Source organism: Castor canadensis, chromosome 18 (genome assembly GCF_047511655.1).
Source record: "Castor canadensis chromosome 18, mCasCan1.hap1v2, whole genome shotgun sequence".
Taxonomy (NCBI): Eukaryota; Metazoa; Chordata; class Mammalia; order Rodentia; family Castoridae; genus Castor; species Castor canadensis.
Window position 1 is genome coordinate 32147657 of NC_133403.1, and position 13226 is coordinate 32160882.

The 13226-nt window shown below is 42.8% G+C and overlaps 1 non-coding gene across 1 annotated transcript; it reads left to right on the forward strand.

The window, feature by feature from the left end:
• Positions 1-2802: 2802 nt before the first annotated feature.
• Positions 2803-2875, forward strand: Trnav-gac (transfer RNA valine (anticodon GAC)). Its single transcript has one exon. It is a non-coding gene; the product is annotated as a tRNA-Val (tRNA).
• The last annotated feature ends 10351 nt before the right edge of the window (positions 2876-13226 follow it).

Sequence of the window (13226 nt, forward strand, 5' to 3'; positions counted from 1 at the left end):
TGTAGTGAATTCAAGGCCAGCCTGGGCTACATAGGGAGACCCTGTCTCAAACAACAAGCAAGCATAGAACTTAGGATACAGAGACAATAACCCAGTGACAGTATACATGCACTCAAACAGACATTGCAGCAAATGCTACAGGGGAAAGAAATGGGGAAAAGGCAAAATAAAAGTTCAGAGAAGTGATCATGCAAGGTTTCTGCGGGGAACTGACACTTGTGCTGCAAACTGAAAAGGAGAAATGAATCGATGCGGTTTGGGAGGTAGACACTCCACACAGAGAGAAGGCCTCAGCAGAGGAAGCAGTTCAGGGATGGAGGCTCCAGCCTGGGCAAAGGCTGTGAATGAGGTTGGCAATTTCCAGGCTATGCAAAGCCAGTTGATAGGGAAGAGGTGAGGGGGACTATGGAAGGATGAGGCTGGAGAGGAGGCAGGGGCGAGATCATGCAGAGCTTTCCCATCCACTGTTAGAGCCTGGGTTTTCTCTACCATTGCAGGATAGCCACTGAGGAGTTTCAGCTGGGGTAAGGACAACCATGGCCACCAGAGATCACTATGCTGTCACATTTCACTAAGATATCTTGCTGGAGGAGGTGGCTCCTGGGTTTCCATGTCTCCCAAGGAGACAGAAATGATGGGATTCAAGAGTAGTTCAGAACCTGTGTTCAAGACCCAGCTCCCAATTTCTTTGTTGTGTGGCTCTGGGATGCTACGTATCCTCTCTGGACCTGGGGTTGTTCTTCTGTCAAGTGAAGATGGGGGTTGGGGGGACGGAAAGGGAGAGGAAGAGGGGGAGGGAAGGAGAGGGGGAGAGAGAATAAATGTAATTACCTCAGTTTTGGAAGAAAGGCTAAATAATCAATTGGTGTAAATTGCTTAGCAAAACACCTAATATACTCAAAGCACATGAAAAATGGTAATTTTGGCGACTGTTACTGTGTTACTGTTGTTATATCAGGTAGAGAGAAGTGGGCTTGGCTACAGTTAAAATATTTGATTCCCGGGGCTGGGATGTAGCTCAGTGGTACAGCGCTTGCCTAGCATGCGCGAGGCCCTGGGTTCGATCTCAGCACCAAAAAAGAAAAGACAAAAAAAAAAAAATTTGATTCCCAAGTAAAGTCCCAAGTAAAGTACTTAGGACTGTGCTTGAAACACAATAGGAATTTAGTAAATATTTGTTCCTTCTCCTCCTCCTCCTTCTCCTCCTCCTCCTCTCCCTCCTCTTCCTCCTCCTCCTCCTTCTTTCTCTCTCTCTCTCTCTCTCTCTCTCTCTCTCTCTCTCTCTCTCTCTCTCTCGTATTCAGAGCCTCCCATTTGCTAGGCAGACACTCTACCACTTGATCCATGCCCACCCCCTCCTTTCTCCTCTCCTGTCCTGTCCTTTCCTCGATTCTCCCCTCTTTTCTTTGATACAGGGTCTTGCTATTTTTCCCAGGCTGGTCTCAAACTCCTGACTTAAGAGATCTTTCTGCTTGAGCCTCTCAAGTGCTGGGATTATAGACATGCACTACCATGCCTGGTTGCTTTCTCTCTCTCCCTCCCTCTCTCTCTCTCTATATATATATATATATATTTTTTTTTTTTTTTGGATGATACTGGGGATTGTACTCAGGGCCTTGTACTTGCTAGGCAAGCCCTCTACCACTGAGCCACACCCTGGCCCATCTCTCTACTTCTGATGAGTGAGTTATATCCTACATCAGTCAGTCAGCCAACACTGGCTAAGCCTTCATGTGGGGCCATCACCATGGCTGACACTAGAGAAAATAGTTGGGCAAACGGGAAATCCAGAATTCAGCCAGCACAGGTACTCACCGGCTCTCCTTCAGTGATCACCCACTGCTCTATTTCTGGCCAGTCCTCTCTTTTCTCTCCATCCTACTCTACTCTCTCCCTCCCTTGAGCTTCCAGCTCTCTCTCTCATACTTTGCTTTATGTAATTTGCCATTTATTGGAGTGTACATTTTTTAAGAAGTGGCCGCAGGTCTTATGCAGGTTAGGACACCTCCAAAATACCTGCCTAGGACACCTGGGAAAGGTGTATTTGACCCATTCAATGCAAAGATGAAGCCACTCAGACCTAGCTGTGTGACCTTGGGCATGACACCTCTTTAGGTGGATCTCTGAGTGTCTCTATCTATAAAATACAAAAGGGCAGCAGAGACTCTGTATGGCAGCTGTTCTCAACCTTTCTGAAATTGGGACATTCCTAATGAATGACTTTCCCATGTGTCAGGCTTCCATGGGCATTCAGATAATACAGCCTGAAGTCCTACACAACCCCAGTTTTTCCTCTTTCCCTCAGGAGAGCATGTTCAAAGGCCAGGGAGCAAGAGTGATGTTATTATGGGCATAAACGTGACTCCACTTTCCTCATCTGTTTCTTTCTTTTCCTTCTGCATTTATTTATTTATTTTTTCTAATCGAGGAAAGCATTTTCACCCATCAGTAGAGGTAATGATTAAGAAAATCAGGCTGGAAGTGGGAGACCTGACTTTAAACATTCTTTATCATTTTTTGCCTGGGGTGTTCACTGGTCCTCAGTTTCCCTATCTCTGAAATGGGAAGATCATAACAGAACCAATCTCAGAGGGCTGTGGGGAGGATTAAATGAGATCACGCAGGAAAGTTGCCGAGCACCATTCTGAGTGTCTGTCAAGGGCTCACTGCAGTTGTCAATAAGCTAAGTGCCGGTGGCTCACACCTACAAGCCTGGCTACTCAGGAGGCAGAAATCATGTCTGCAGTTCGAGGCCAACCCAGACAAATAGTATCTCGAAAATACTCTACACAAAAAAGAGCTGGTGGAGTGGCTCAAGTGGTAGAGTGCCTGCCTGACAAGCATGAGGCCCTGAGTTCAAACCCCAGTACCTCCAAAAAGAAAAAATAAATCAATTTGTTAATATCTACTGTTATTGTTATTGGTTACATGTTCCATGGGACACCTAGAAAACTGGGCACAAAGATGATATCTAAACAGTCCCTTAGCTTCTGCCAAATTTGATCTTTCATGTGTTAGTCGTCCTGGGCACTGGTGGAAACAGATTCACTGTTTCTTTGCCTTGGTAATCCTATCCACTCCCCTCCAACATATCCCCTTCAAATTGTTTTGGTTTGCATTTTTTTTTTTCCGGTGCTAGAGATCAAATCAAGGGCTTCATGTATGTCAGGCAAGTACTCTAGCTCTGAGCCATATTCACAGTCATATCCTCAGCCCTATTTAGTAGTCTTTAAATAACCTTGCTCAAATTATATTTGCTATATATTTTTTTGGTTGTTAAGATGAATCCGTGTACAACTAATATTTGCAAATAAAATAGAAAAAAAGAATCTATGCTTACACAAAAATTCCATACTCATATTAACACAAAATATGTTTTCCTTTCCCCCTCAAATCTCATGTCGATGGGTGGTGTCAATGTTTTATGGTTTGATGTAAATCCTTTCAGATAGTCAGGTGAAGTGGTGCACACCTGTAATCCCAGCACCTGGGAGGCAGAGGCAAGAGGACCTCAAGTTTGAGGCCAGCCTGAGCTATGAGTGAGACTCTGTCTCAAAAAAAAAACAAAAAAAACCATTTTTTAGACATTTTCTTTCCATATAGAATCTTGCATTATCATTACCAATAAAATTGTCACTTTGGTGATTCCTCCCTTGGCTGCCTAACCCCTAAGGACGCTGCATAGCTCTTGATTACTTTCTTACCAGCTCTAAAATCTATAGAAAGTAGAACTGGAAAAACATAGGGAATCATCTTATCCAGAGACAGCAAATATGGTTGTCCTTGGAATCCACAGGGAGATTGAGTCTATGACCCTCAAAGATGCCAAAATCCAAAGGATGCCATTAGTGTGGCTCAAGTGGTAGAGCCTTTGCTTTGCAAGCACAAAGCTCTGAGTTCAATTCCCAGCATCACAAAAAAGAAAGAGGGAAAGAAAAATCCAAGGATGGTCAAGTTATTTATGTGAAAGAGTTCACTATTTGCATAGGACCTAGCATATCCTCCTGTAATAATTTAAATAATCCCTAGATAACTGTAATACCCAATACAATGAAAATGTTATGTAAATAGGTGTTACACTGTATTGTCTTGGTAAGAATGACAAATTTCAAAAGTCTGTACATGTTCAATACAGATGCAATTTTAAATAAATATATATATATATATTTTAGGTTGGGGATGTAGTTTACCACTAAAGCACTTGTCTAGCACATACCAGGCTCTGGGTTTGATCTCCAGCACTGCAAAAAATAAGTAAATAAATAAATATTTAGATTTTTTTAAACAACACATGGTTCGTTAAATTCACAGGTGACAGATGTGGAACCTTTGAATATTGAGTCTACTGTAGAAGGCATACCTTCCCCTAACTCCCAATTACCTGCATCCATGGCAGACATCACTAATCAATCACAGATTTCTATCCTTACCCAGTCCCAGCCACTACTGATCTGGAGAACAACTGAAACCAATTTCCCAACTCTGAAATAATCTGGCCACTTTCCATTTTGCACATGAATAAACTAGGGCTCAGAGAAGGGAAGAGCCTGATTCAAGGTCAGAGACAAAGCCCCAGGCTCCAGCTCCCTGTGTAATGTTTTTTCCACATATTCACTGGCTCCAAAAGTGATTTCCCTGTGATTGCTGAAAACCTGGCCTCTAGGGAGAGGACTCAGAGAGGGGACCTGACCTCTAGCCAGCCCTTGATCTTCGTGCCCTGCTTGAATGTAACAGAAGCCCTTGCCAACAGCCTGGTATCCCCTCCCCCACAGTCACCATGGACAGACCTGTGGTTTTCAGTTTCCCAAAATAAACACTTCAAAAATATATTTTTTTTAAATAAAGGAGGCATGCTCTTTGCAAGTTTGTTCTTAGCCTCTGAATTGTGGAGTTATTAACTGACCAGCCCAAATCAGATAGTTAATGACAGCAGAGAGACGACGTCTGTTGCTGAAACCATAAAACTCCCAAAAGCATCTCCCTTTCACAAACCCATCAAACCAACTCTGGCAGTCATTGAAAGTGACAGTGAGAAAGACAGAAAACCGGAGAGTCAGCAGGTCTAGATGGACTGTGGGTGTTCTCAGCTGGGCAAGCGGAATCATTTATTTAATTCCCTCCCCACCAGGGCAGAGGGAAAAGTCAGGAGGAGAATGGAGACAGGTAGAGCTGGGCTCTTGGAGTTGCTAGCAGTGTTACCTTGGGTATGTCACTTCAGGTGTCTTAGTCTGTTTCCTCCCCTGTAAGACATGCATATTAACAGAACCCAGTGCATGTATTGAGATGCCAAACCGCAGTCCCTAAATACAGACAATTGTTAAGAAGAAACACTTAGAGGGGGCTGTGTGGTCCCAGCTACTCAAGAGGCCTAGGCAGGAAGATCACAAACTCAAGGCCAGTCCCTGCAGAGAGACCCTTTCTCAAACCAGTTGTCACGCTCTATGTAATGATGGTTTGGGGGTTTTTTTGGCAGTAATGGGGATTGAACGCAGGGCCTTACACTTGCTAGGCAAGCACTAACCCCTTGAGGCATGCCTCCAGTACCACCCTTTTTTCATGATGTCTTAACCAATAACAGACTGTATAGATAATGATGATTTCATAAGATGTGAATGGAACTGAAAATTTTGGTTGTCTAGTGACATCCCAGCCCTCATAATATAGACACACATCCATGTGTTTGTGGTGATGCCGGCGTGAACGAACCTACAACCTGCTGCATTGCCTGCACATCCTCACAAAATGACAGCACATAGGATTATGTAGCGTGCATAACACTTGATAATAAAGGACCAGTTTACTGCCTTGTTATTTTCTTTACTATGCTTTTTATCATTTTTTTTTTCATTTCTTTTATTTATTTATTTGTTTATCATGTTATTTTTTGCTGGGACTGAACCCAGAGACTCACCCACGCTAAGCACATACTCTCCTACCAAGCTACACCCCCAGCCTTATCACTGTTTTAAAGCATACTACTTCCTTCTACTTATAAAAACAAAAAAGTGTACTGCGTAACCTCTGGCTGTGTTAAGCCAACAGGAACCTTGTACATCTTGTGCCTACTGACTCTTGACTGCATCAAAAGGCCACATCAAATGATTGACCTATACCATCTAGATTTGTGTAAGGACACTCCATGATATTCCATAACAATGAAACCACCTAGGGACTCATTTTTCAGAATATAGATCTCTGTTAAGTGACACATGAATGTATTAAAAAAAAAAAAAAAAAACACCTGTAAGAGAAAGAGTAGGGATAGCTGTCTGTCTCATCCAACATCTCATCTTCCAGCCCTACCACTGTCACTGCCTCCAGGTTAGCTTTTTTTTTTTTTTTTTTTTTTTTGGTGACACTGGGTTTTGGAACTCAGGACTTTACGCTTGCAAAGCAGGCACTCTACCACTTGAGCCACACCTCCAGTCCATTTTGCTCTGGTTATTTGGGAACTAATTGCCAAAGCTGGCCTCTAACCTCAGTCCACCCAGTCTCAGGTGTGAGCCATAGGCATCCTGGGTTAGGTTAGCGCTTAATAAACAAATCCTTAGTGTAACATTTGGGTCCTGAGGATGGGGTATGGTGGTAGGGAAGGCTTAGCACAAGGTCCCTGCCCTTAAGGAGCTGTCATTCCCATTTAATAGCCCAGAACCACTTATGATAGAAGGTTGATTGTATATGCATTAAAGAGATACTATATGTTGTGTTCATGATGGAAATTCTGGCATTAGACTTGACTTCAAACCTCAGCTCCCCCAACTTGCTGTCAATCTGGTCTTTATTAGTGAGTTTACCTCTCAATGTTTATTTTTCCTAGTCTGTTGAATAAGGTCCTGCCTCATAGAGTTTTTGTGAGGATTGAAAGAATGTGCAGGTGCTGAGTGCTTAGTACAGTGCCTGGCACAGTCATCATTCAATACACCTTTGCATTGAAATGATACTTTATCATTTTCTATGTGACTTTGGACAAACCACTTAACTTCTCTAAGACTTGTTTTCTTGGCCATTAAAATAAGAATATAGTGGCTGAGTGCAGTGGTTCAACATCTGTAATTCCAGCTACTCAGAAGACAGAGGTCAAGATGATCATGGCTGGAGTCCAGCCAGGGTAAAAAGTTAGTGAGACTCCATATCAAACAACAAACCAGGCCTAGTGGTGCATAACTGTTATCCCAGCTACATAGGAGGCATAGGTAGGAGGATCAAGGTCTAAGGCTAGAATCTGGCAAAAAGTGAGAGATCCTATCTGAAAAATAACCTAAAGGTAAAAGGGCTGGAGATGTGGCCCAAGTGGTAGAGCACCTGTGAAGGAGGAGCGAGGCCCTGAATTCAAAACCACAAATTCAAAATGTGAATATAAATATAAATATAGGTAATAGTTAGACCTCGTAGAATAGCTGAGATGATTCAGTGGGAAAATCCTTGAGAAGTGCTTAGCACTGTGTCTGGTATATGGAAAGTGTTTAATAATTTTTAGGTAATAATAATAATAACAAAGATAAAAGCAAAGGATCACGGGAGAAAAGAAAGTAAATTCATTGCGTTGAATAGGAATCAAGAAAAGGTTTATACCAAGTAAATGACTTTTTTTGGTATCATCTTTATTAAGATACAATGTACCTACTTCAATGCTTTTTAACAGATTCATAGAATTGTGCAACAATCCTGTAATCAGTTTCAGAACAGTCCATCATTCCGAAAAGGAAGCTACTACAATCCCTCCCCCTCAGTTCTTCCCCTTGCCCCCCAAACTCTAGGCAGCCACTAGTTTACTTCCTGTTTCTGTGGATTTGCCTCTGTGGACATCTCATGTAAATGAAATCAGAAAATAGGTGGCCTTTTGTTTCAGCCTCTTTTGACTTGTCACAGTGTTTTCAAAGTTCATCTGTGTTGTAGCATGATTCAGTACTGAATTCTTTTATTTATTTTTTTAGGTGGGACTAGGGTTTGAACTCAGGGCTTCGCACACACAAAGCAGGTGCTCTGCTGCTTGAGCCATACCTCCAGACCATTTTGCTCTGGTTATTTTGGAGATGGAGTCTCAAGAGCTATTTGCCTGGGCTGGCCTTAAACTTTGATTCTCCATATCTCTGCTTCCCAAGTAGCTGGGATTACAGGCATAAGCGTTGTGTGTGGACATATTTTTCTATTTCTTTGGGATATATATGTAGGAGTAGAATTGCTGGGTCATATGTTTAACCTTTTGAGGAACTGCCAGACTGTTTTTCACAGCACTGCACCATTTTACGGCCCTAATTTCTCTATGTCCTTGCCACACCTGTAAATAGCTGTCTATTCAATGCTAGCCATTCTTGTGGGTATGAAAGGTATCTTTTTTTGGAAAAATGTCTATTCGGATCCTTTGCCTGTTTTTTTTTTTGTTTGTTTTGGTGGTATTGGGGTTTGAACTCAGGGCCTCCGCTATTCCCCTTGAGCCACTCTGCCAGCCCTTTTTTGTGTTGGATATTTTTGAGACAGGGTCTCCCGAACTATTTGCCTGAGCTGGCTTTGAACCTCTATCTCTCCCTCCTGAATAGCTAGGGTTACAGGCGCGAGTCACCAGCATCCAGCTGCCTTTTTTTTTTTTATTTTTTTCTGGAGTGATACAATAGTTTTATTTGAAGCCTAAAGCACACATGTTTCTCTCATATAGAAGGGAGTTTCCTTTAGGGTCTTGGGTTCTAAGATAAGACTTTAATTCACCCTCTAACATGGTTTCTTTGGAAGTGAATTAGAAAGGGAGCAAGACACAGCCTGGGAAGAAATCATGAGTGTAGTTGGGAAGGTGCAAGAAAAGGGGAGAAGTTATTCAAATTAAGGTAACTAGCTGTGTGCAGGTGGCTCACACTTGTGATCTCTGCCTCCTAGCTACTCTGGAGGCAGAGATCAGGAGGATCATGGTTCGAAGTCAGCCAGGTAAACAGTTCTTGAGACCCTATCTCAAAAATACCCAATAGAAAACAGGGCTGTGGAGTGGCTCAAATGATAAGAGTATCTGCTTTGCAAGCATGAGGACCTGAGTTCAAACCCCAGTGCTACAGAAACAAAAACCAAATTACCAGAGCCCCAGCCTGAAGAGGTGGCAAAGGGAAAAAGCTCCCGATTCCTGGTGTAGGGTTGATGGTGCCTTCTTTCCACAGCAAAGACTCACTTCAAATAGAGGCGACACGGCTAGGATTACATTCCATTGTGAAAGGCCTACATGGTCACGGTGCACAGGGTGACTGGACCTTGTTGTACACTTTAACCAGGCAGGATGGTGGCCCAGTTTCCCAGCTTCTAGAGTCATTTTTGTCTTGAACCCAAAGGCCAAGGTCATTGAAGTGGCACTGTTGCAAGATTGCACCATGGCCTTCCAGCTCCTTCCACCTCACAGCACTCAAGGTTTAGCGGCATCTGGTCCCCTCCCCAGCACTTAGCCAGCCATGTCTGGGTTAGCAAAGGCAGACAGAAGGCGGTGATGGAAAGGAGGAGGGCTGCCAGGTGCACAGGCGTCGACCCAGGGGCAGCTCCCGGCCATGTTTAATTGACTTATTATTTTATTTGACAGTACTGGGGTTGGAACTAAGGGACTATCTTGCACTTCTAGGCTCTCTACCACTTGAGCCACGCGTCCCCAGCCTCTCTGACTGGGGTTTGAATTTAGGTCTTCCAGCTTGCAAACCAGGTACTCAACTGCTTGAGCCACACCTCCAGTCCATTTTGCTCTGATCTCAGGGGTTGGCCTCGAGTTGCCATGCTCTTGATCTCAGCCTCCCAATTAACTAGGATTACAGGCATGAGCCTCTGGCACCCTGCACTTTTTGTTGTTGAGATTGGTTCTTGGTAATTTTTTGCCCTGCTGATCTTAAATCACAATCCTCCTGATCTCTGCCTCCTGAGTAGCTAGAATTAAAGGCATGAGCCCACTGGTGCCCAGCATTGGGTCTTTGTTTTTTAATTTCATTTTATTGCTCTTGATGCACCAGCTCTTGATGGTGTCCTTTGAAGTGCGAAAGTTTTTAATTTAATGATGTCTAATTGATCTATTTTTTTCTATAGTTTTAGCTCTTACATTTAGATAATTTAGGTCCTTGATCCATTGTGAATTAAGTTTTGTATATGGTATGAGGTAGGGGTGCAACTTAGTTCTTCTAAGTGTGGATATTCATTTGTTCCAGCACTGCTCATTGAAGACACTTTTTTTTTTTTTTTTTTAACTCAATGCCTCAGCCTTGCTAGGGAGGAGCTCTACCACTTGAGTCACTCCACCAGCCCTTTTTATGAAGGGTTTTTTTTTTCTTTTTGAGATAGGGTCTCTCGAACTATTTGCCTGGGCTGGCTTCAAACTTCGATCCTCCTGATTTTTTTTTTAATTTTTATTTTATTCATATGTGCATACAATGTTTGGGTCATTTCTCCCCCCTTCCCCCACTCCCTCTCTTACCCCCCGCCCCCTCCCTGATCCTCCTGATTTCTGCCTCCTGAGTAGCTGGGATCATAGGCATGAGCCATCAGCACCAGGCTTTTTTTTTTTTTTTTTTTTTTTTAAGTATTGTCTTAAAACCCTTGTCAAAAATCAATTAACTGGGTTGGCAGAGTGGTTCAAGTGGTAGGGCGCCTCCCTATCTAGTGTGAGGACTTGAGTTCAAACCCCAGAACTGTGAATAACAAAACATAACAAAAAAATCAATTAACTGTAAATAGGAGATTTTATTTCTGGACTCTGAAATCTATTCTATTGATCTATATGTCTGCCATGCCAGTACTATACAGTGTTTTTTTTTTCAGAGCTGGGGTTAGAATCTAGGACCTTGTGTGTGTTAGGCAAGTGCTCCCCAATTGAGCCATACCTCGCCCCACCCCAGCCCTTTTTTTTTTTTTTCGGTACTGGAGTTTGAACTCAAGGCCTGATATTTTCGGGCACTCTACCAATGAACCATGCCCCCTTTCCTTTTTGCGTTAATTAGTTTTGGGATAGGTTCTCAAGTTTATACTTGGTCTGGTCTGGACTGTGGTCTTCCTGCTTATGCTTCTTGTGCAGCTGGGATGACAGGTACGTGCCACAGACACCCAACTTTTTATTAGTTGAAATGGGATCTTGGGAACTTTTTGCCTCAGCTGGCCTCCAACCTCAATCCTCAATTCTCTGGACTTCTGCCTCCAGAGTAGCTAGAATTACAGGCGTGAGCCAAGGTACCTGGCCCTACCCTAGTCTTGAAGATAACTCAATTTGAGCTGGGTCAAATTAACTGGATCAATAAATACACATAGAGCTTCCTTCTTTTAGTTTTGTTTTGGTGGGACTGTTATTTGAGCTCAGGGCTTCACGCTTGCAAAGCAAGTGCTCTACTGCTTGAGCCACACCTCTCATCTGTATTTCTCTGGTTATTTTAGAGATGAGGTCTCTTGAACTATTTGCCTAGGATTGACCTCAAACCTTGATCCTCCTGATCTCAGCCTCCCAAGTAGCTAGGATTACAGGAGGGACCCATTGGCACCTGGCAGAGGCTTTTTATTTTTATGCTTTAGAGTTGTTAAGGTGCTTCTGTATGCATGATCTCACTTCTTGCAGCAACTCTGGGAGGAAATGGAAGGTCAGAAGTCTAAGTGACATATTCCCTAGACCCACCCAACCAGAAACAGCAGGGATCCCAGGACCAACCTGTGGGTCTTCTGACTCTCAGTCAAAAACTCTCACTATCTCCTCTATTAACTCCTGGTTGAGCTCCTGGGAAGGAAAAAGTAACCTAGATGACCTTCGGTAAGTGAATGGATAAACTGGGTGCACACAGTCAATGAAATATTATTCAGCACTAAAAGCAAAATCAAAACAAACAAACAAAAAAAGCCCGGGCACAGGTGACTCACACCTGTAATCCTAGCTACTCAGGAGGCAGAGATCAGGAGGATTTCGGTACAAAGCCAACTGGGCGAATAGTTCTGTGAGTCCCTACCTCAAAAATACCCATCACAAAAAAGGGCTGGTGGAGTGGCTCAAGGTGTAGGCCCTGAATTGAAGCCCCAGTACCGGAAAAAAAAAAATTGTCTAAGCATGAAACACATGGAGGAACCTTAAGTGCAGGTAACTAAGTGAAGGAAGTGAATCTGAAAAAGGATACATATTATATGATTTCAACTCTGTAACATTCTAGAAAAGGTAAAACTATGGAAACAGTAAAAAAATCAGTGGTTGCCAGGCGCCTACATACTCAGGAGGCAGAGATCAAGAGGACTGCCATTCCAAGTCCAGGTAAATAGTTCTCAAGTGGCTCAAGCAGTAAGAGCGCCTGCCTAGCAAGCATGAGGCCCGGAGTTCAAAATCCCAGTGCTGACAAAACAAACAACACCAACCAAAAAAAAAAAAGTCAGTGGTTGCAGAGGACTAGGAGAAAGAGAAGGATGAATAGGTGGAGCATAGAGAATTCTTAGGGTAGTCAAAAAAATATTCTGTGTGACAAGCACTGGTGACTCATGCCTGTAATCCTAGCTACTTAGGAGGCAGAGATCAGGAGGACAGCAGCTGGAAACCTGCTCCACAAATAGTTCTTAAGACCCTATGTCAAAAGCACCCAACATAGAACAGAACAGGGCTGATGGAGTGGCTCAGGTGCTGCCTAGCAAGTGTGAGGCCCTGAGTTCAAACATCAGTACCACCACAAACACCCCAATTCTGTATAATTCTGTAATGGTAGATATATGTCATTCTATTGTCCAGATCCATAGTTCAAGACTGAACCCTAATGCAAATTATGGACTTTGGGTGATAACAATGTGTCAGTATAGGTTACAGCAAACGTCTCACATGGGGGACATCAATAATGGTAGAAGTTATTCATATGTGGTGATTGAGGACATATAGGAAATCTCTGTTCCTTTTGGCCAATTTTGCTGTGGATCTAAAAACCACTCTAAAAATAAAATTTTTTTTTTAAGTAAGGGAAGGTTCTAAAATGGCCTGATTATAGATGAAGAGTTCCTAATCAGCTTACAATATTTTTTTCCTTTTCCTGTACAGACAAGAACTGGGATGTCCTGGGTAATCCAGGGCTTTGCCTGGTATTGCATTTTTCGAAGAATGAGAACACAGCAAAATATTTTCAATGCTAAAACCAAACATACTATAATTTAATCTTTAGTTTTGTTCTCAAAGATGCTAGTATATTTTAAAGCAGTATTCCTCCAAGAGTGGTCCAAGGAAAACTTGTTACCAGCATCATCTGATAGAACAGCTTGCTTAAAAAGTG